The 23,373-nt window shown below is 38.3% G+C and overlaps 1 protein-coding gene across 11 annotated transcripts in view; it reads left to right on the forward strand.

Annotated features, from left to right (window-relative positions):
• Window positions 1–23,373, forward strand: part of TENM2 (teneurin transmembrane protein 2) — a 1,087,321-nt gene that overhangs the window by 324,774 nt on the left and 739,174 nt on the right. For all 11 annotated transcript variants that reach the window (XM_039385212.1, XM_039385215.1, XM_039385216.1 and 8 more), the window contains one exon: window positions 22,400–22,474. The gene's annotated coding sequence lies outside the window, so the exon portion shown is untranslated. The remainder of the gene's footprint in view (window positions 1–22,399; window positions 22,475–23,373) is intronic.

A 23,373-nucleotide genomic window follows, 5' to 3' on the forward strand; every position in this document is an offset into this window, starting at 1 on the left:
TCTGCAGGTCTCCTCTACATATTAAGAATTGCAGTGCAATGCAATTCACTGCACTCACCACTGCTGTGAGTCTGCACTTCAGCAAGTGGATTATACTCAGGGTTGCCTTCAGAGCCACAGCTGCTGCTTCCACAGGAGTCTTCCTGAGCCCACAGATTTCTTGGCATGGCTCATGAGAAGTTTCCTGTTAAGCAACAGGATGTTGTTTTGTAACTGCAAGGCATTGCTTACTTTAAAATGCATGGAAGTTACTTATGCATCTCTTATGGTTTACTGGAAGGAAGTAAAGAAAAGGGAATGAGTATTAAGGACTAAGAGAAGAGTGAAAGGAGAGAGTAAGCTGAGAAATGGGAGAGATGGAAGTTTGTTTGGAATAAATGCAGGTGTGCTGTGCAGGATTCTTGCAGCTGGGTGTAAGGGAGTGTTGTGACTGCTGAGGCTTCAATGGAGATCACGGCTGAACGGGCAGAAAAGGTGGCAAAATACTGGGGGTGGGGTGAGGGCTCAGCTCTAACTGGAAAAGGCCAAGGCAATCATTAGAGCTCAAAGTTAATTACAGCTGATAGGTGCTGAACATACAGAGAGGGTTAAAGGTTTTGCAGCCCTTCTTGCTGCTGTTAATGTCAGTAATTTTGGAACAGAAAGGACATACAAGTATGGGGTTGTTGCCTGGAAGCTGTTCTGGACTCTGTGTTACCCCAAGAGTATAAAAGGCCAGACGTGCCTTTTCCTTTCTGCTGCTGGACAGAAATGTTGGAGCTGACTCAACACTGTGCCACTCTGGAACTGCCAAATGCGTACAGTAAAGCAAATGATAAAAAAACTTGTTGAATTTGACTTTAATTTGTCAGCATCTGATGGGAAAATAGTAAAATCTACTGGACAAAACTGAAAAAAAAAGTTTAAGTTTCATCAAGTCTTTACTTGAGCAGAATTTCCATTGAGAGAGCAGTAAAAAACATCTTTATTTTAGCAAATTTGATCTCTCTGAGAAGTAGCTAAAATAGAAACTCAAGCTGAGTTTTTAATTGCCAGATATTTGCAGAACAATAATAAGTTCTGTAAGTACACCTGCTGGGGTAATGGATTTTTTTACCCTTCCTTTTCAAGCAGAAACAAAAAATACTATCCCAGGCATCTTAGCCATTCAGAATCACATATGTTTACCTGCACATACCTAGGTTTTCTATGTGTGCAGCAACTACTCTTTGAATTACTTGAGTCCTGGCTGGTTTCTCCTTGCCTCTCTTACCTACTTAATTAACTAGTTGTGTCACTTAGCTCGTTATAAACCTCTTTTTTTTTTTTTTTTTGTGGCAACAAAGGCAATTACGTTCAAGACTTAAGAAGCATGCAGAGCATTTTTGTCACTCATGAAGGCATGATTTGCCTTTGTAAACTGCAGGTATCAAAGCAGCTTTTCTATTCTGTTTGGACACACAGCGTAGTAACAGGGGGATAAGAGGCAGCTGTGCTTCAGACCACATGAGGTAATTTGCAGACACATTTTAATTGCCTTTTAGAGAGCATGAAGGAGTTCCAAATAGTCTAATGAGTTCCAGCAAACACCTGTGAAATGCTTTTAGCCCACCATGTAAAACAGAAATTTAGAAAGAAATAAAGCCCAAGTCTGGCATGTGTATCCTAATGGAGGTTGGAGAGGAAAAAATATGTTTTCTTAAGTATTCACCCCATTCTCTGAGATGGAAATGAAGACAACAAACCATTTTATATTTTCATACCAACAGTTAAAGGGACAAATTTCAGGAAATGGTCTTTGTAGAACAGTTACTGTAGGAGCCTTAGGAGTAGAGGCTTGTTTGAGGTTGAATTATAAATAATTTCAGTGTATAAGTCTATTTTTAATCATTATGTTGTAACTCAGCAAAGCAATTATGGTCCATCTTAACCTCAAGTGTATGGGACTGTACCCACTTCAATCAGAGGTGTTCTGGAGTGCTTTTGCTCCCTTGGGGCTTAAAAAGCATCATTGTAAAGATCCTGCAAATGAGTTAACATTATGCATGCCTGTGTAGTGTCTGTATGCAGGTATTTTTGTTGAAATTGTGGATTGAAAACCTCTGATGATAATGAATTTGATGTTTATGTTCAACATTTTAACAGTTTAATGGAAATGGCACCTGAAATGCCCACTCAAGTTGATCCTTGAAGTGGATATGTGGGTGACACGAGTTATTTACCCCTGTTACGCTTCAGCTCTTTGAAATACAATTTTGAAATACACCACTATCAAGACTGCCTTGAAATTTTGAATGTGCAAAGACAAGAGATTTTTTTCAAGTTGATTGTTCGGAGAAAACATCCAGAAATTTAGAAAAGTTATTCCAAACCCAGTACATTTGTAAACCCAGGCAAGGGAGACATTGTGGACATTGTGGACATTGTCATGTGGTGGCTTGTTTTTCAAAACCTGTATTAGGAGGATTTGCAGAGGGAAATATTTCTGAAATTTCTTTCTTTGGCATTTAAAAAAGGCTTAACAGTAACTGCCTTTTTGCCTTCCAGAAATTCATCAAGTTGATGGAAGTTATAAAAGTTGTACATTAAACATACAGTAGAAGAATATCAATTTGACGAGAAAAAGTGTATGTTTGACACTTTGCATTTCATCATTTGAACTTGCAAGAGTGATTTGTGGCATGCACTAATGTTGTCTTAGGCCTCTTTGGAAATGTTACAGTTCTCAAATGATGAGAACACTGAATGTTTGGCTTCATAGAGAAAGGAAGGAAAGTTTGCTGTTTGAGTGACGTGAATGAAATGACAGTTCATCTCTAGAATAAGACATTGTGCTGGGAGGCTGCTGTATCTTTACTTCCTTAGCAATGAAAAATTCCATTAAAAATAATCTCTGTTGCACATTTTGCCATAACACATATTCTTCCTCACTGGCAAGGACAAAAGTGTTCAGGGTGTAGGAGTTGAAGGAAAGACTTTATATGTGCAGTGCACAGTGTTGCTTAGCAGAGATACCAAACTGAGGGAGAAAATGTAGAATATCCATTCCTCTCTTCTGATTAATCCCTCAGGAATTTCCTCTGTTTTTCAGATGAAGTTCAGACATGAGCAGGAGATAAAGTAATCCATTTTTCATTTCTGATGCAATAGAGGCAGACTTGAGAAAAAAAGCATTTCCCTATCATGTACAAATTATACAGTGCTTTAGATCCATAATTTTTTTGTGGAATTACCTAAGCTTTCTTGTTGTCTAAAAGGGGTTAAATAGATGTCATCAAGGAAGCACCAATGTAGCATTGAGGTGGTGACAGTCAGCATGTGAGAACTGGCAGCACAAAATCAACAGCTGCCTAATACAGTCACAGGGTAATCCAAAAATCTTGGGATGGGTGACACGAGGGCTGAATTAAGGACATTAAGTATTAACTACTGAGCAGGAATTATCATTAAAGTTCCTGTTGAACAGTAACAAACTGCAGTATCGGGGATAAACCACAGAAACTGAAGGTTGGCCTCCACATATCAGGTGTCAGTACATAAAAGGTTAGAAAAGCCTGGTAAAAATATGCATTTCTTTCAGAAGTAAAATACTACATCCCCTTTTGCATATAGAAAAGTTTTTAAATTTAAGAATGAGTAATGCTTCATAATTTTGTGGAAAGAGAACAAGATCCACATTGACCATTGGAGATGATTAAAAGTGCAGAAGCCCTGTGTTCATACAAAGGAATTGAAGAACAAGAAGTTTTTCAATTATAATCAACTCAAAGAATCTTCATGGGAAAAAAACCCAAACTTTTAAAATGCTATTTTCTAGAAAACTCTATGTTTTATACTGAGTAACTCTTTGCTGACATTTTAAAAGGAAACAATCTGATTCACTTAAATTCTATTTAATCTCCATATGAAACATCTTTCACTTGCAATATTATAATATATTTTGTTTCATTGTTAGTATAATTATTTAATATTACTTATCCTATTTATAATACTTCCAAGTTATTCCTGCTCAGCATTTCAGTCGTTTGATGAAGCTGATTTAGACCTGATTTTCTAAGGTGTTTGCAGAAATACTGTCAATGATTTAATCATAAAATCCACACTGAGAAGTATGGAAGTTGCAAATAATAAAGTAACATGGTAATAAACATCTGCCTGAGAACATTGCACATCATTTAAGTTAAGGCTTTACAAGGTCTATTCCAGGTACTTTAAAAATAATAAACTTCACTGGAAATAATAACAGCTGGGTTAACATTTTTATATTCATTCTATCCACACCCACCTCAGTTTCATTTTCCTTTCATATTTATCTACTTAGTGTATTCTTTTTTTTCTTCTCCTCTCTTCCTTCTCTGTGCTTTAAACAGATTCTTGCATATGAGGACTGTTCTCTCTGTTCTTGCTTAAGAATTGAGGAACTGCTATGAAAGATTCCTCTCTTTCATCCATGAATCTCTTTTGTTTATCCTCTCCTCCTTTTCTGGCACGTTTGAACATCTTTCACTGCTTTTCTCTAGATTTTGTAAAGCATCAAAGCACATTTTGCTCCAGCCATAGCTCTATATCTCCAAGAATTTTCTTGCTCTTTTATACTTCTAAGAGGGCTAAACACTGCATGACCATTAAACAAAAATTATTCAAAATTTCATTATAATATTATCCGAATTACAAGGATAAAGAAAGCCTAGTGTCCCACATAAGGAGACTGAAGCAGGGTGAGATTAAGTTTCAGCTTTAAAATTATCCCTTTGACATAGCCCATACAAGCCATTTTTAGTATGGCTTTTAAAAAATCCTTAAAACTTACTCATAGTATCGATTGGTGTTAGAGCTGTGCCCGATCACCAGCTCTGGGAGTTGTGCTTTCACTTGTCATTCACAGTCAAAACAGGGGTTTGAAGAGCTGCTCTGAAATAGCTTAACCTTTGTGAATAAAAACTATTCCCTGTGTGCCAAAGTAGACACCTTCTGATAGGTTTTATTTGCATTATGCACTTTGGGATGATTCCTGAGGAGAGGAATGTGTCTTGTTTGCACAGGAGTTCCTCACCATCTCATGGAGGTCTGGCTCCAGAGCAATCCTGAGGTTCTGCAGAAATTCAGATGGGCCACAGGATTCATGGGGGGTGGGAAATTCTTAAGGATAAGGTGGTTAACTTTTGATTTCAACTACCCTTACTGCTTGTAAAGTACTTGAAATAGGCAGGTTGGTGAGGCAGTTAGACTCTGCTTGTTTTAATTACTTAAATAAATATGCATTTTTATGTCTTAGTATCTTTTAGAAATTAGTGTTTTATCTCATTAGCATCAGAAATATAGTGCAACATTACCAAACAGTATTCAAAGAAAATTGCCTCCTCTTGATAATGGCATTACCACTTTTGAGGATAGCCTGAGGAGTTCCCTGCAGCTGGAATGTGCTGGAATACTAAGGAAAGCTTTATTTTGATCTGTGTTTGCCATCAAATCCTCCTAGTATATGCTGACTGTTGAATTTAGGGTTTTTTTAGGCCATCCATGCTCAATACTCAGATAGTCCTAAAGAGATTTAAGGGCTTTTTAAACAAAAAATGGTTGATATCTCCTAGTCATGTTTGTGAATAAATATAGGTTTGAAACTTTAACTTGTGATGGATACACAAGGCCAGGGGTGGGGAGAGAGGGGGGAGATGTTAAACCATGTAATAGTTAGTGAAGAATTATATCCTTCTTCATGAAATTTCTGATTGTGGTAAACTGAGAAAAATCTGTGTTACTTGTTACAAAAATGCTTCACTTTTCCATTTGCTTCTTTATTTTGCCATATGTACTACATATTTGCCCCAAAAGGAATCTTAAAGGAAAGTTGTAGGGAAGAGTTAAAAGAAGGATTTGTCCTGCTTTGTTAAGGCATGTTCTCTCTTTGGCTTCCCTCGGACTAGAATGGATTATTCTTTCCAGGGTTAAAGCCTGGCATCAAAGATGATCCCATGTCCGTAGTAAAGACAGGGGAAACGAGTGAACTGAGTGACTGTGACTGCCCAGGGTGTCAGTGGAAATCTGACAGTTTGGCAAAGGCTTTTATAGGAAGAAGGGCAAAAAATGAAGCAGAAACCATCTGCTTCTCTTTGCCATGGCTGAAGCAAACTGGTGTAAGTGACAACCACGTTTGCTGGCCTTTGCTCATAACATAATTGTCTCATATTTTCGAGTAATGAGTAAATAATGCTTTGCCCTGAAGATCCCATCACTGCAAACTCCTCACAGACTCCTGGGAGGAAATCCTGATGGTTGCCAAACCCTGACTGGAACTTGTCACAGCTACTGTAGGGAAGTTCCTATGGATGCCAAGACTCCAACTGAGACAGTGTCACTAACACGCCTGGAAAGCAGGCAGGTGTATTCCCATGTCCCAGAGTGCTTGGATTAGACAGACCTCTGCTGAGTGAGGGACACGAAGCCAAGCATCAGTCTTACACCAGCATGGAACCAGGGAGAGAGGGACAGTTTAGAGAGAAGCTGCCATTCTAAATCAGGAAAAGGGCATAATATGAATTAGTAATCATTCATCATCTTTACTATCAGATGCTTCAACCATCTGACTTTTGAAAAAGTAACATATTTTTCTATTAAAAGCCACTTCTATCACAAATGTACATAATGTTTATAACAATAATTTAGCATGTGGACCTTCTCCCTCTACATTTTTTTTTTCGTTTAAATATGCTGTCACTCAGAAGAACAAGGTAAATATTACTAAATGCTTTTAGTGAGAGCAGAGTAAATGTAGAGCAAATGCTTGGAGATGTTTCATGTTTTTGTCACAACTGTTTTTTGCCTCTGCATGAAATGTTAAAAGCTGTAGTACAAGTACAGCTGTAACACAAAGCAAGGTGAATTTTGTTTTAATCAAGGCAGAAAATATGAGCTTTCTAAATTACATGGGTAATATTGTAAAAAGTTTGTGAAAATAGGTCGTGTTTGAACTGGACTTCTTCTACCATCAGACTTTTGGAATGTATCACCAAGAATTTACAGATAATTAAGCCAACCCAAAATATCGTCTTACATTGGCCGGAATATGAGCCTCCTACTTGTATGGTCTTTATTTGTATCAAATTAGCTGTCCACATATAGTCCTCTACCCACCATTGATTACCTAATTACACAATCACTCCATCAGTAAATCAGCACAACATCTGTGACCCTCCATGTCAGTGCAGCAGCCCCCTGTGATTCCCCAGGAGCTTTGCCGAGGCGGTTCTGCTGACATAATATATTCATTATCCATTAGATCTGGCACACGCTCTGCAGTGCTCAATTACAACACAATCGAGCGCAGGGCCCGGTGTCAGCCCATGTAATGACTTTCTGATTATCTGTCTTTAAATGATGAATGAAATGAAAATGTACTATTCAAACCAAATGTAAGATTGCTAAAGATGCTAAATGGAAATTTCACATACCCGCTCTGTGGAAAGAGGGATGAGGTCAGAGGGCAAGGGTTTGCCTCACATTCAGAAATAAAAAGGTAGAAATCTTTTCTTAAACCACTTTAAAACCGTCTGGTGGAATGATGCTGCTTTCAAAGATGTGGTCTCGTGCCCATGCATTTTCTGATCATCTCCAGTGTTTTCAGTCTCACAATAAATCATTGGAAGCTTTTAAATTTCAGTGATTTATTTTACAATTTTTTATTTTCCTTTTTTGTTGGAGAGACTTAAGTGCTACAGTTAGCTCTGTGTGTAAGAACATTTCTTTAGACTACAGTTGATTATAACAAAGAGCTGTAATAATGAGTCACTTCCAATGTAATATATTTCCTATTTTATGAATTATGGGGGAAAAATGCTCTACATTGTTGCACTTTAAAATACATTTCTATGTGGAACTCACAATTTTACAGCTTAATTTTAGAGACTTGTTTGGGAGCAACAGTTCTGGCATCCATTTTATCTTCAGATAAGAAGATAAAATATGTTCATCTGTTATGATGAGCATCTGTATTGCTGTGCAATCTGCATCTGCAAAACCTTAGATAACCAGTGACGTAGATCACTGCCAGATGTGGTTTCTTACATAATTTCTTGAAATCACAACTTTAAACAGTGTGTAACCAAGTCTCAAAGAGGAGGCTGTTACCTCAGGAACACCACATATCAGTATGGAAAATAGTATTGCAACTGAAAAGTAGTTTCTAAGTAGTCTAAAACAAAATGAATGATATCAATATATGCCAGGATCATAAGCATTCTGCTGTTCAAATAATTATGAGCAGATGTTTGATGCTACAGTCATTTCTGTTTCTGTTTACATCTTCAGTTATTTTACTTAAAATTGAAAATCCCATAAAGCCACATGTTGGAGTGCTCTTTGACTCTTACTTAAATTATAGCTTCCTGTTTTACACCCTCAAGTTGAATATTTCAAGTTTTAAGTGGTGTGCAACTTCTCTGGAAAACATAGCTCTAGCTTTTCAACCACAATGTGATCAGTTGCAGGGTTAATTTTTTGCCAGAATACCACCATGGAACTTATTTAAGACTTTTAGAGTGCATCCAGATACGTTTAGCAGCATCCTGATATCTCGCTCCTAGTATTACTTTTAATACAGAGTTATTTTCACCTGAAACACACTGTGGACAAATGAATTTTTTTTGCTTGTAAATCTTGTGTGCACATTCTAAATGTACATTGCATGAGTAATAAATACAACTGCAGTAGAGAAGTTTATGCTGTATAAAAACAAACAAAGGCAGTGGCAACCCTCTGGAGTTGCTAACAATGTCCAGTTCAGTTATAAAACTTGTTGTTGTACAGCAGCTGAAATAAATTTGTTTTTACAAATATTCTCCTGTTTGGGGAGCTTGAGGGAAGGAATCAAAAGAAATGGTGTTTAGCTTACTGGTACTTTATGATTTTTGACAAATTTATGATTAAATTTTAGGTGGAAATGAATTTGGGTGGAAAGTGGCACCACGCACTGAAAATCTACCTGAAGATTTCCCAGCACTCAGATGTGTATTTGGGGTTGAGTCGACCCTTTCTAGAAGCAGAAACATTGAAAAGATTTGTAGCCCCTTAAGAACTTGGAACCTTCTATTTTCCCCAGGCCCCAGAGTCTCATTTTGTGTAGATGTTCAGTAATAAGCTTTCTGATAAAATTCAGAGAAATATGCCAACATAACATGAGGTAGAGAGATGCTGTCAACAAAGAGAGGGACAGTCATCCCTTAAAAATCCATTACTTTAATCTAAACCAAGGGGCAGAGTTGCTCTGAGCTTGTCTCAGGAATCCAGATGGATCACACAACCTCATGAAAGAAAATTGTGGAATCTTAAATAGAAAGAGGAGACCTGCTGGTGAAATAACTTTAACTGTTTTTTGTGAAATAACTTTAACTGGTTTTTATACTGTTCATACTATTTTAGTCATCATCATCAGACCATCCTATGCCCCTTTTGCTTTAGCTTTTAAAAAGTTAAGGGCTTATTTTTTTAGGAGTCAGTAAATTCTTTCAGTTGAATTACTTTGTCAAGTGGCAAAAGAATTGTCTGGGTGCAACCTTTTATTTTGAATGATGAAGATGTTTCTATCCATTTTAGTTATAGTACAGTTCCCACTCAAAAAAAATAATAAAAAAGTAAAATTCCCACAATTTAATATTTTTACTTGGTTCTAGAACCCAAAACATAGGAAAAGCAGAAATGCCTGACAAGTAATTCTTGTTTTCTTCAATTAATTTTCTCCACTCTTCCCCCATTGAATATAATCCTCAGCAGCTCTGGAGATTTGTAGTATCAGGTAACAAAGCTGGGATAATGCAACAGAGCACAAACCCTGGGCTGTTCCTTAAAAAGAGAAGAGAGATGACCTCTGGAAGAATAATGCAATTTAGTGCTGCTCCACTGGATTTACTCCTGTTTGTGTTTGTTAATGTTAGAAGGCAAAAAGCCAGACAGCAAGGAGAAAGAAAAGAAGTGTGAGGAAAGTCAAATAAAGGTAAATGCTCAGGAAGATTACAGTAAATTCAGGGCTTGCATATTAGGTTATAAAATTTCCAAGTTTACAAATTAATTGGCATAAATACACATACTAAAACAATTATAAATTATAATTATATTGAAGGCTAAATATAGTATCTTTTTCTTCTGTAGGTCAGGTGCTGATCTTCTGTGAAATAACTCTGGATAATTTCATTAACAACATACAGTTAGGATTTGATTATATTTTAATGTTAGAGAATTAGAAAGAATACAGATCAGAATTTTTTCATTCCTAATAATTTTTTTCCTCACTTTTTGTCTCTTCTCTCCTTTTCCATTTCTCACTAGAGCTTTTCCTCACTGGGACAAGGTGCTGTCCCAGGATACCATCCCCTCTGATTGCTGTGCCAGAGGACAGCCAGTGAGATGTTCGATAGATCAATTCCACGGAGCAAACTGATGAAATTTGGTGTACATTCTAATTTCACTGTAAACCCCCAGGGGTCTGGAATGGTGGGGAATGATGAAGTACAGCTTGAAGCAGGACTTTTCTGCCTCCCAGGTCCTGACTCTATACCCACAAAAGAGCTCAAGATGTCGCCTTTGTTTTAAAGGAAGACATCGAATGCCTGGATTTATCCTGGCCTGGGATACAGCTCCCCTTGGGGTTTGAATTACCTCCAGTGATTTACAGCTCACACTGAAAGGCTCCATTATATTCCCAGGCTTTGTTAGTGGCGTAGGCTGGATGATTTAAGATGGTGGTTATCAGAGGTTATTGTGTTGTCTGGATAACGTGAGCAGCTTCCTGCTTGTGTTTCCCACTCGTGTAGTTTTCTCAACCTTTTTTCTGTAGGGCATGTTGGCTGAGCTTTCTGGGAAGAAAGGAAAAAGAAATCCATTGTGGCAACCCAGTAGAAACAAGAGTAATCTTTCAGTGGCCAGTTGTTACTTCTCTTCATTTTGTTTAATCAGACACATGTAGAAATATACTGCATATATATATATATATATATATATAAATCACCTCATGACCATCTTCTGGCATGGGATGCTGTGCAGACAGTGAGGCTGAGAAGCACAGCCCCAAGTACAATCTGGAAAGCTTAAGACACCTGCTTTCCATGATATCAGCTAAAGCTGCTCAAAGGTGCTGGGGTCTAAAAAGTGTTTTTAATCTCCCATGAGTAGCTGGAACACATGTTTAAGCCTTTCAGTGATATTGGACGTCATCTGCTGTTATTCTGCTTGCTAGTGATACACAAATGTTTATGCAAGTAAAAGCTACAACTCCAAGGCTTCTCCCTGGTCTTTGGTAGAATTGTAATGTGCACATTACTATTCTGTGTGTGTGAGCACATTTCAGATACTCAGAGAAATGCAGAGGTGCTTACCAAAGGAGGTGTAAGTTTCTACTAAAACATATATTGAAAATAATGGGGCACATGTAGGCTTTTCATTAGAAAACTTACATTACTGCTAATTGGAAATAGAGTTTCAAGTCTCTTAATAAAAATAACATTTAATCTCAAGCCTCTTACAGTACTAATCAGTAATTTAAATACTCAGCAACTGGAAGGCCAATGTTTTTGCAATCTACGTGGGGGTTTGTGTGAGTGTGTTAGTTGTTAATAGCTGCTGTCAGCAATCAGCACATTTCAAAGCCAGGTTTAAAGTACTGAGGTAGTGAGTTTAACCTTTCCTCTCATTTTCATACTTGATCACTGTTTTCCCAGAGATAAATGACAAAGACAAGTGGACCAAATGGAGCCTTCTGGTTTTAGTTGTGATCCTTTACTAACAACGCTTATAACTTGACAAACACAGAAAGCATAACGTGCTTCAGAAGCTTACAAAATCAAGCTGGGTCTCTCTTTTCAAAGTAGCAGAGATTCCAGCCTCTCTCACTTGGTTGTCAGGTTTTGATTGACAATGATTTTCCTCCAGTTATCCCCTGCTTCAAAATGCCATGGGAAGGATATTATGCATTCCCAACCTGTCAGCTTTGGCTGCCTTACAGAGTGTTCAATTATGCTCTAATCGAATAGCTGCCCAGTGTAGGCCACATAATGACTTCCTGATTATCTGACTTTAAATGATAAATGAAATGAATATGTAACATTCTTTTCAAATACAGGATAGTCACTGAGCCAAATGAAAACTGATTTTGTGCCCTTTTGTCTCAAAAAAAAAAAAAAGTTATATTTTATTGTAATTCCATTCAACAGTTGTTCTGCTGCTTGTTTTGCCTTCATTAAGATAAACATGGAATGGGTTATCTAGGAAAATGCTAGTCTTTTTGTTTTCAGACAGATGCTGAAGGTGTTAAACACTGTTTAGATTGTTCTCCTCCTCTTTACATTGACTTGGTAAGGGCAGATTGATATTATCAGTTCCTATGGGGAATATTTCAATACTTGCTGGCACTGCAACAAGTCTGCTTTGAGTAATGTCTTATAAAGACAACATTAAGGTCTGCATAAATTATTTAGTGGTGAGAGTGCTAGATGTTTTTCATTTCCAGTCTGTGGTATTAGTACTAAGCAACCAATACAGCTTTGACATCAAATAAACCTCTACCACCTCATTGGGATAGCACACATTTACTATGCTGAAGTCAAAGGCTTGCTGGGGAGGTTCTCCAGTCTCTTTGGCCAACAGCTTATGAGGAGCAGTTTTCTGAAGCACTTCATCTTAATTTTAGATGTGATTGATTATGCCAAAATGATTTGTGAAAAGTTGCCTTCATACGAAGACTTAATATAAAGCAGTCTCTGATTTTTAGACATGTTAGTCCAAAACATATATACATCTAGGAATGTCATGTGATGTAATAGATAAAAAGAACATTTGTGTTGCATTTCAGCTCATTTTCAACTTTATTAATTGGCTAAAGCACTGGCAGTCCAGGCCCAGCTCCTTGATGAAATATGCACTTTGACCCCATTCTGAGCAATCCATCTCTGAACTCAGTGAGCTCCTAAACCTGTATTTTGTCTGATTTTCAGCCTAATGTGAAGATACAATAGCCATGTAAAATTCTCCAACTTAGCTGCAGCAGAACTGTCTTTCCAGCTTACTAATTTTGCCATTATTTTTCTTATTAAACAGACCATGGCTGGGAGCAGGATCTCAAGGGCCACTTAGTTATTTCTTGAAAATGCTTTAGTGATTGAAATATCTGAGAGAAACATCCCCTCTTCATAGGACAGCATTTTGGGAATGACCCTTTCCCTCAGAACTAAAACCCTTGTGTGTAATGGACAGTGATGGTGATCCACTCATGATCCAGTCACGACTGTGTGTTTGAGACACGTGTGCCTCTGTCAGAGGGGGTGGCACAGGAAGGCTGCACCCACCTCCCACCTGCCCCTGTTTCAGTCCTGGGTGCCAAACATGAACAATGGGGCTGACCTGAGCAGCAGGTCATTTCTGCAAACCAGCAGGTCTACTTTTGAAGGCTCTCCTCTATGTTTATGTTGTCACCCCAAATTTGCATTTCAGTAGGTAATGGTTGCATTTTTCATGCTTTGAAGTACTATAACATAGTTCTTGCAGAATTGAATCTTTCTATGATTCGGGGAGGAATGCACTCTGAGAGGGAAGAGGAGGGGCACCATTTCCATAGTGCTCCTGAGAGCTGGTAAGAGGAGAGTGAGCCAGAAAAATCTGCTCAGCAGACACACTAACACTAAGAAGACATTTCAGAAAGCAGGCAGAGAGTCTGGGTATTGGCACCAACTTCATCAAATCACCATTAAGAGATAATAGTCCAGCTCTGCTTAATTTGAGGTAGCAAAAACACCTTTCCACCTTATACAGCCCCATCAGAGCGTGTTGAAAGTTAATGCAGCCTTAGACTCAGCTGTATTCCTGTAATTTTTACCCAGTTATTCTCTGTATTTTGCCTCTAGGGGCTGGTAATATGCTTTACCAAATTTGAGAATTGAATTACCTGAAGAAAACCATTTAAGTTTTCGGAAACAAACCTTGTGGCTTAGTAGATTGTGATTCAGGAAATCAGAACTCTTGTAATATTTTCTTCTATGTCACAAACAGAGTGACTTGAAAGGAACTAAAGTGATTTTTTTTTTTTTTTTTAGGTACAAAATAACATCTGTTTTAAAATGAAATAAGTAATTCCTGGACTCCTGGAAATATATGGGGTTTCTAATTAAACTTCTTGGGTCTACATTGTAACACCCTTTCTAACTGCTATCTCACAGTTGGAACACACAACACAGGTGAAAATGAGGGGTACCTGAGCTCTTGCACAGCTGAAGCACTTTCAGTTGCTCAAGTTCACTTGATTTTGTACAGCTGTGCTGGTGATTCTTTAAATTAGCTACAGCTGAGCTGGCTGCAGCTAACGGACAGTTGCTGTTGTTATTTCCTTAGTAGATCTGAAGTGAGATGGAGGGTATTTCTGGTTTTCTGATCAGGTAAGGTAGAATCTGTGCATAGAACAAACAAAATTTAATTAATTGAAAGTGTCTTCTTTCTTCTTATTTGCCTTTTTTGTTGTTATTTTGCTTCACTAATTGTTATTGTGCCAAACTGAGGTAATTATGGTGTGTGTCTATATTGTTGGTAATAATTCTTACAGTTGACTAGTTCACTCTTCCTAACCCTGTGCACTCCAGCACAATCAACTACCTGAGTATTTGCCCTGGTTGTTTGGTTTCTTGTTGTTGTTCTTGTTTTGTTTTTAGCAGGTAAAGCACTTCTCTGTGTAGTTGCTGTGTTAATTTTAGCAGTGCTTGAGCTCCTTACTTAGAAGTCATGCCTGTATGTCCCAGTAATACAGACACACTCTCTGGAATTCAGTAAGGAACAAAGAAATATATGTGTTTTAAAGGTATTTTGCAAAACTAAATAGTACAAAATTAAGAAGGGAGAAAGCGATTTCACTTGTTTCTTAGTTCATCTCTTGTAAACACTTCTTCACTGGGAGCATTCTCAAAACAAGAAAGACTGTAAATACCGTTCTGAGAATTCTGTTTATTAAACAGACGAGGGGAAGAGGAAATCAATCCAAAATGCTTTCTGGCTCTCTTCACGAGTTGCTGTGGGAAGGATGTGCCAATATATTTTGCCACGCTTTATGATGCATCCCTTTCCCTCTCTTTTGGTTTCTTTTCTCCCCATTTCTCTACACTGTCCATAAAGAGGAAATATGAGGGGCTGAGGGGCACTCTTAGGAGGGTGTGAGCACTGAGGAGAGCTTCTTAGTGAGGACTGGCCACTGCATGTTCATGGGGAACTCTGCAAAGGAAAATAGGCAAACAGAAAGGCAGGAACAAGGAAAGATATAAACTCTTCCTGGAGATCAGACAGAAAAAAAGTTACCTTGCCTGCTTTCTTCCTTGTCACAGCTTTGCTAAGAGCAAACACTCAATCTAGTCATAGGACTTTGCTATTTTTCTAATCTAGATAACAAAATATAAACTGATTTAGGAAAAGCACTGTATTTAGTCAGGTAGCCACGTGTGCATATGCTGCTGGATATCTGTTAAAGAAGCAACCCCACCTAAATTAAGTCTTTCTGATGAACTCAAGCAATATGATATGTGTTATAAAATGTCTAGTTTTGAAGCTAAAGAAGATAAAGGAAAATAGTACTAAAATCTAAAGAAGGAAAAGGGGAAAAAAAGGTGGCAGAAGAAATCTTTGTTAAGAAATACTTGTAAGAGCCTCTCTTCCCAGTCTTCTGTAACACTTGTACAGTAGGAAAACCTGGGATAGCCCAGGAGGGTATTACCCTGCTTAGCTGTGTAACATTTTATTGTGCCCCAGAAAGACTAAGTGAAGATGGCATGCAAACTGTTCACCAAGGCCAGTGTGAACACAGAAACACAAAGAGGTTTTTCTGAACCTGTACTTAGATTAGGGTGAGCTCTGATGATGTTCAGCAGCTTGGCAAGCTGAGATACGTTTCTGAATTTCTGTTGCACAAGATGCATAGTTGGTGCAGCCAGAACAGAATGGGAACTTCTATAGAGGGAAAGATGACCTGTTGTTAATTCCTCAGAATGAAGGCGTGTTGCTCCTTAATTATCAAGAGTGCAAGCTCCAGAGAGGACGGTCCTTTTAAGAAGGATATTTGCCTTTTATTGACTCTTTCTGAATTGGGACGAGTTAGATTAAATATATAACTTCTTGTTATCGGTGTGTAGGACTCAGGAGCGTGGGGGTATGTGGCATAATGACTGATAGAGCTGTGTTGGCAAGTTGTGCATTTCTAATTGTATCAAGATTGTTTCCTGTCAGACTCAATTACTCCATGGAAAATTCAGGCACGAGCAGGAGCACTGTGAGCTCACAGCAGCACTCCTTGAAGGCCAGGTGCTGGCCTGCAGCAGCTTTCCCAGCAATTAGCACTTGTTTAATTTTTCATATTTTCTTCTGGTATTGGTTGTTATGTAGGAACATTAAATTAATGGTTAGTGCTTGTGTGGTTGGTACACCAAGTTCTGTGCATTCTGAGGCATCTAAATTGTCTTTGGCAGGTTTTGTTTGCTTGTTGGGAATCCTGCACTGGTAAGTGAGAGGCAGTGCAGCATATGGAACAGTGGTATTGGATCCTCTCTAGGAAGTTTTGAGGAACTTATTCCTGTGAAAGGGGAAAAAAAAAAGGCATGGGTGTCATTGAGCCTTGGTGAATACGGTAGATCTAAGTTGTTTGCTTGGTTTTACAAATATTTGGTTGTTTTTAGAAGATTGCTGCTGTAGGTTTGAAGCTGTTCCCCACCACACCAACCTGGCCAGGGTGTGCAGCTGGTAGTGTTTGCTGTACCCAGGGAAGTGTTAAAATGACCTTGCAATGGAGTAGTGTTTAAAATCTGCTCTTTCATGTTAAATAAATGGGGATGGGGGGGAGGATGGGTCAAATGCTGTACAATGACAATTAGGATAATGAGTAACCTGTCATGCAAATGAGTTTAAAAGGCCTTTAATCATTGGGCCTGCAGGAGAAAGGGTCTGAATTTATAACTACTTGTTATAAATGCATTAGGAATAAATACTGGGAAAGGGAAAAGAACTATTTAACCTTAAGGAAAATGTGAATAAAAAACCTGAAAGGGATCATCTGGCCATGATCAAAGTGGATCTGTTCTGCCTACTGGGGGATCAAGAGTTGCCTTTAAATAGTTTCATGGGATCAGCAGAACTGACTTATTTTAAGGCAGAGTGATGGAAGTTTACAAAGACTGTAAGAATGAGGGTAATTACAATAGCAAAGGGTTGTCCAGTTATCCAGAATTTCTTTTCCAGACTGCTTCTTTTTTTCCCCTATAAAAGGATGCACCTAAGTCAAGACATTCCCCTCCTTTAACAAAATAGGAATGTAGCCTTGAACTATTAAATGTGGTGGGAGATTATTGGGTGGCAGCACTGGGAGCAGAGAGGGACCATAAATAATCATTACTGCCAGGTGAAGCACAAAGGACTTAAGAAAGAAGAATGAGCTGAAATATTTGCTTTTTTTCCCTTCAACCCTGTCAATGTTGACATTTGACATAAGGCAGGAGAAGGGCTGTGAGCAAAATATAATGATCATAAGCAACAGCAAAATATATTTCATTGCCCAGCAATGTTGGATACGAATTGTCTCATCATGTGTTAATGGTACTCTAACTACTGAGAATCAGTAGGACAACCACTGGACATTGTTTTTTAAAGAGGAAAATATGGCTTAGTGAAACTTTGTATTTGATTGTTGCAGAAATTTTATGTGAAGCAGTCAGCATTACATTTACCTTGGAATAAAGCACAGATGTGTGTATATATATCTCTATATATCCGTCACCTTTGCACTCTAATACATCAGTTACCTGTACTGGTCTTGCTGTCTTGTATTTAGAGAGCATTTTTCAGATTAAATAATTTTTTTTTTCTGAAGGTTATTTGAAAACTGTGTATTCAGGAATATGTTCTCAATCAAAATGCTGTACATAATTATGATACTTGGAAGCAGTATATCCAGGAAAACACACAAGTTGTGAAGCAGTTCCATGTACACAGGTTGACATTCTTTTAATGGTCTGTGCTGAAAATAATTTGTGGGGACTGTTCTACTTAAAAATGGAAGAGGAGATATAGCTGGTTTTATGTGGGTATGAAAATATCTGAGTAAGGTAGAGTTAGTACAGACATTTTTATTTTTTTTTTAAATTCTGAAATTTTTCAACCATTTATGATTCTGTATCCTGGCTGACTTAGCAAAGTTTAAGAAAACTATTTCATTACAGACTTCCATTTTGATTATTGTAAATGCAAATCGGTTAAGGCAGGAAATGCAGCTGGGATGTACATATTGAAGACTTTCTAGGCAATCAAAAAAGTCTTCCAAAGCAAAATATATGTATATTCTACCTTAAACACATTTCTTCAGATAATGAGTTATCTCATAGTCCTTTATGATATATCTACCAAGAAAAGGCAGAATATACAGATACACAGAGAAGAATCCTAAGAGTCACCGTGGTTTCAAAATTTCAAATCAAGCAGAAGGGAAGAGTTAAATCAACAAAGACATTTGGTGTTTTTTTCTTAAGAAAGTGGTAGCAATGCACAGGTAGATTGTGCCGAGGAAGTTTGAGCTTTGGGCTCAGATTTCAGAACAGGATACGTGATTTAACACTGAAACATTTGCACACCTGCTCCTTCCAACCCCCACCCCCTCCCTTCTTCTGGATGTATGTGATAAATGACAGATCCTCTCAGATGATATTCATGTGGTACTCCAAAATAATTCTGCAGACATGGTAAAAGCTTTTAGAGACTGTAAAACTGATTATCTCTTCTGTAGCTCTTTTCATCTTCAAAGCACTTACCAACATTAACTAATTAATCCTCACAGCATCCCTCTGAATTAGATATCATTGCCATTATACAGATGAAGGAGTTGAAGCAAACACTTTGTGACTCGCTCATGATCACCAAGGTGACAGAGATGGAATTAGAATGCACAGACCTGTGCATGCAGGTTCTCTGCTCCAGCCATCACACCATTCCTCTCCTGAGGAATGTACTTATAGGCATTGGTACCCTCACTGTGGCTGAGGGCTCAGCTTCTGCTAATGAAATCCTGTTAGGAGTTGCTTTGATGGGAAATTTGTTTGTAGTCAGACAGGCTATTATCTTTTTAAACCTTCCTTCAGCAGTGTTTTCCTGACTGGTCCAAGTTTGTTGAGAGATCAGTCTCTCTTGTAGGATCACTGTCTGCTGACTGCCAACTTCAAAATTAAAGAGCAAGCAATTGTGATGTTTAGGCAGGAAGCAGAAACTGAAAAATAATCCTCATTCCTCTGACCTGAATGTACTGGTGTGTTTATGCAACTAAATATCATACAATTGAACCTAAAAACATGCAAATTTACCATATTACTGTAATGAAATAAACCACATGCTGGAAGTCCAGAGGACAGAAGTGTCATGTGTGATAGAGGACTCTCCCACCTCCTTTAGGGATGGTTTTTAACCCTCTCAGTGGCTGATGAGGACTTGGCTGCATTTCTTTGATTCTGAGGGAGTACTTTCCATTTGCAGGACCGTTTGCCATGAGAACAGCTATTTAGCAGTGTGTGCAGAGCAGATGTTGGAGTTGTTGGTGCCACAGCTTTATCGCTCTCTGGTTGGCAGCTGTTGAGTGCCATGGCTGGGGCTGTAGGTGGTTCTCACCAGGGTCAGTGGGATCACTCTGCTCTTGTGTGAGTACAGAGAGCTGCTCTGAGGAGGCAGGGTGGGGGCTCAGGTGCTGTCAGTAAGTACTGCTCAAAGTTCAGCAGACAGGCTCTCAAAAAAATTAGGAAGTATAAAATTAATATTTAACCAGATTACTACATTTTGTCTGCTTCATTAATTTTTTATTAATATATGAGAATGCTGTTGATGGAAGTAATATTGACAGGGTGTATTGTTTTGGTTTGGTTGCTGTTTTTTTTTTTAATATCTTCTTGTAAATGGAAACTTATCTTCCTTATGAGCACAAACCATCTAACAAGGCATATGGGGCAAATGCTCTAATAAGACAACAATTATTAGGACATGATGCATTAATGTTTTATGTTGTTCATAACTCAGCTTTAAGAGATTAATAATGGAGATGTGAGGGGAATGCTGTCTTAAGTGTTTATGATTATGTTAATATTAAGACATAGTGTAGGAAAGGAAATTGCTTTCAGGTAGTTACCCTTATTGTTTGTAGAGAGAGCATTGTGAAGGAAATGTTCTTTCTATTTTCTTCCAATAATTCTTAAGCAGTTCCACTCAACTGAAGTGATGGGAACAATTCTCCATGACTACAAACCCATGAGAACCTATTATAACTGTTCTTAAAAAATAATTCCAAAGTAGCCTGGGCTACAACTCTTTGGCCCCAAATTACTGGGGAGTAAGATTTCCAGAACTTTAATTAATTTTAGAAATTTTGCTGTTGTTCCTTCTGTGTCTGAAACAAATCCTAATGGCTCAGAACTTTGATGTTATCTGACCTGAGCACTCAGGTTGGCAAAGACACTCATAAATAAAAAGCTGTCCTTCCAAAAGGCGGAGAAGAATGCTTGGAAAGTTTGAGAGTAGTATTTAATCACGGGGACAGAGTGAACAACTGTAAGGAGAAAGAAAGGGTGGAGCATAGAGCATGGTGGAGTTTTGTAAAGCTGTTTAGTTGTGGGCCCAGCAAAACCATTCTGAATGCAGACTTTTTTTCTACCTCTTTTTTTTTAAACCTTAAGCAATTGCTGAGTATTCTCCTCTCTTCAAAAAGTCACTGAAACAAAAGTGCCTCTTGTAAGAGAGGAGAATTCTTTGGTGTGTATTAGAAAGGAAAACTCTTCAAAGTGGGTTGTGTAATGTTGATGCTGTAGGTAGAATGAAAATGTGGTATTCATGTTTTAGGGAGTACTTCTATCCGTCCCTCTTCTATCACAGAGTAAATGGATCTATGTGGCCCTCACTTGGCTCCACTCTCCTGTGCTGAATTTTTGCTTTCTGCCTCTTCTCTTCAAGTCTTTATCATATTTTCTATTCAGAACCTAAGCCCAGTAACAGTTGAGTTGAGCTTATAAGATCCTGAAATGAGATAGGAGTTGAGCAGTACAGGTTCACCTGGGCAGGATTGCTCCTACTTCCAGCACACCACAGACTTGTTTGTGTCTTCCTTCTGCTTCCAAGTGCCTGCACGGGGACTGTTAATGCTCCCACCTAATGTGTGAAACACACGACTGTTTATCACAGCCCAGCAGGCAGGATACAGATATTTTCAAACAGCACTACTGTAGCCTTATCTCAATAGTGCTAATATTATCCCCTGCCAAAACAGACATGAGATATTGAAGTATCTGTAACCATTACAGGATCTCTGCATATTCCTTGAATTTAGCCTGCAGCAAGTCTGTCATCCACGGTGATCCTGATGTTGCAAGAAGCAGCTTAAAAGTGTCATCAGGGCAGTGGTGCTGACTTAAAAGCAGTGTGGGCACTTCTGACCTGTGAATTGAGATGTGTCCATTAAACCAGGCTGACTGCTTTTCCACCTTCCCTTCTGCTTCCTTATTTCCTGGTAGTAGTCCACTCTCCTGTCAGATAGAGGAGGGGTTCAGGTCATAGCCACAAACGAGCTGGAATCAGAACCAGGCTTCAAAGCTGTCTAATGTTAACACTAAACAAAAGTAAACAAAATAGGTTCTAATCCATCAAAATCTGTTTAAGTTTTGGGAAAACTTTCTTTATTTCTTCTGTCTGGATTGAACCTAACACTGTAACGCAGGAAAAGAACAAGTCCAAAACTGCAAACCTTTTTATGTGTTATTATCTACAATATTTGTGTACAGCAGAGCTCAATTACACCACGACTGTGCAGAGATCCAATCTTCACAGTGTAATGACTTCCTGATGGTCTGTCTATAAATGATAAATGAATAGAATATGCCACCTTTCAGCTGCATATCCCACAGAGTTTATTGTCACCTGAAAGTGCTTTTTATTCCTTGGGTGGGTGGGGAGGTGTAGGAGGAAGGTTCAAAACCTTCATGTTATACTTTTTTCCAACCTGTCCTCAGGTTATGTTATTTGGATATATATATATTTCCAATGTTGTGCAACCTCCCTGAAATACATCTTGCTGAAATTCAAAGGGGAAAAGTGACTGTATGGGGTTAATCTCTGGATTTTACAAAAGAGTTTAGATCAAATCAAAACCCTTGGCTATTGGTGAACCACAGGCTCTTCTTGATCATGTAAGTCCCTCCATCACCCACTCCAGCATGGCACTTCTGAAATGCAGAAATCTGTCACTTCTGAGATAAAGCCACTAATCCACCTCTCTCCTTGACACATTCTCTGTTCAGTGGGCAGATTTCTTATACGGATATTTTCTGTCACTTTTGCCAGTACTACCTCTGTGTCATAAGCTGATGGCTTTACCTAGTGATTTTCTGTTTTTCAGATTCAACAGAGAAGTCCAAACACCTCTCTGGGAAGTGTTTTCAGAGTTTATCCCCTGCTGAAAGTCTCCTCTAAGGTAATGGTTACAAATGACACCAGGTGTATTGTAAACAAAGTTTCTGAAAAATGTTTCTTGCTCATCCAAAGACCTTGTGAATTCTATAGTCTGCATTATTTCTCTCAGCATCAGCAACAGTCTCTGTTAATTTTGCTGGTTAAATATCCATCATTTTCTTTGTTCTGGTTATTTTTCATGAGTTTTTCTCTGTCCTCTCTGAGAAGTCAACTTGACTAGAGCCTTTAGCTGTTCTTACTTTTTTTGCCACATCAAGTATTTAGTTTACTTCGCTGTTAAAAATATATTTGGTGTTCGTTTTCTGGTGCTTGTGCACTTTATTTCTGAAATAATTTCCGTCTAGTTTGGCTGTGGTTTGTATATACACTCCTTGACTGTGTGAATTTCAAAAGGGTTTCCAGTGTAATGGTTGCTTTGGGGTTCTTTGGTGGAATGTTATGATGTCCAAAGCCTTAAGACTGTGTCTGTCTCTCTATATATAAATGCACATTTTTGTATGCATACTTGTATATATACACCTGTAACTTTTGTTATTACACTGAAAACAAAACTTATGCCTAAAGCACTGGGGGAGATTGTTTTTTGAGAAGAGAGGACATTGTGATGACTGTAAGGTTCCTTCTAATCTATTGATCTGCCTCCTGAGCCGTGGTGATAATTCCGTGCTTTGCAGAATAAACAATATCTGTTGTATTACAGCCCAGGCTGTAGTCCTGGGTTTTTGAGATTCCTACTGACACTCGCAGCTGTCTGCTCCCGTCTTGGGCTTCCTTTACCAGGAAGTCTTATTATTTGGGAAAATAAAAATGTATATGTTATTCTCAGTGCTTTGGCCCCTTGTTGAAAATTAGAGACATAGGATGTAATCAGGAGTCTTTTCAAGTACTTGCACTGATTGC

Source organism: Pipra filicauda, unplaced genomic scaffold (assembly GCF_003945595.2).
Source record: "Pipra filicauda isolate LSUMZ 115617 unplaced genomic scaffold, ASM394559v2 scaffold3_size10097308_pilon, whole genome shotgun sequence".
Taxonomy (NCBI): Eukaryota; Metazoa; Chordata; class Aves; order Passeriformes; family Pipridae; genus Pipra; species Pipra filicauda.